We start from the raw sequence: 1,062 nt of genomic DNA, 5'->3' as shown, positions 1-1,062 counted from the left end.
GCACAGGCTCCGGACGCGCAGGCTCAGCGGCCACGGCTCACGGGCCCAGCCGCTCCGCGGCACGTGGGATCCTCCCGGACCAGGGCACGAACCCGCGTCCCCTGCATCGGCAGGCGGACTCCCAACCACTGCGCCACCAGGGAAGCCCTGTCCCGGGCTTTTCACAAATGTAATCTAACTTATTCACTAGAGCTCGTGAGAGAAGAATCAATTAATCCTCCCATTTGACAGATGAGGAAACTGAAGGATGACGAAGTTGCCGGAGGTGGGGGACACAGCCACCAAGGCGGAAGAGCTGAGGGTGGAACCCAACTCTACACAGCTGGTATCTTTACACCACACTCTCCAGGCAGAAAAGGGAGGGGAGCCTTCCTCCTGCCCCCTCCCTCCGTCTTCAGCTCAGCACCCGGGGAAAAGGCCCTTCTGGGGGCGGGGGGCGCGGGATCGGGGCAGGTTGCTCGAATCTGCGGAGGGGAAGCAACGGGCCCGGGTCGCGCCTGGCCTGGGCCTGAGTCCGCCAGGCACGGTCTAGGCGGGCTGAACCGCAGGCCCCGCCGGCGTGTGTGCCGAGGCTGCAGGCAGTGCCATTGCCGGGTCCGTGGGGAGGGGAGGCCGAGGGACCTCAAGGTTCTGCTCTCCTCAGCCGCACTGGATGGGGGCAGGCGCAGGACAGTGGGTCGTCCAAGCAGAGGCAGCTGTGGGCAGCCTGTCTGGGGCCCAAACCGAGACATCTGCGGATGGGGGAGGAACCCAACTTAGGCTCGATCGCCCGCCTTCCCCCGCCCCAACCCCAGGATCGGCCTCATTTTTCTGATTGCGCAACGCCAAGGGGGAGCTGGTCAAGCTAGGAGAGGGGCCGAGGCTGGGGGCCAGCACTGCTGCGGCCTGGGAAGCTCCAGCAGCTGTCTGGCAACCCCCATCCCGTGCGAGTCCCAACCGGTGCCAGTGCGCGGCCACGGAGCAACCCCCCTCCCCCCGGGCAGCGACCCCCTCACGTCTGGAAGACGCCCCCTCCTGCTCCCCCTCTCTATCCCCCCCCCCGCGTCCAAGGCCTGGGGGAGC

Source organism: Physeter macrocephalus, unplaced genomic scaffold (assembly GCF_002837175.3).
Source record: "Physeter macrocephalus isolate SW-GA unplaced genomic scaffold, ASM283717v5 random_117, whole genome shotgun sequence".
Taxonomy (NCBI): Eukaryota; Metazoa; Chordata; class Mammalia; order Artiodactyla; family Physeteridae; genus Physeter; species Physeter macrocephalus.
This window is presented reverse-complemented; position numbering follows the sequence as displayed.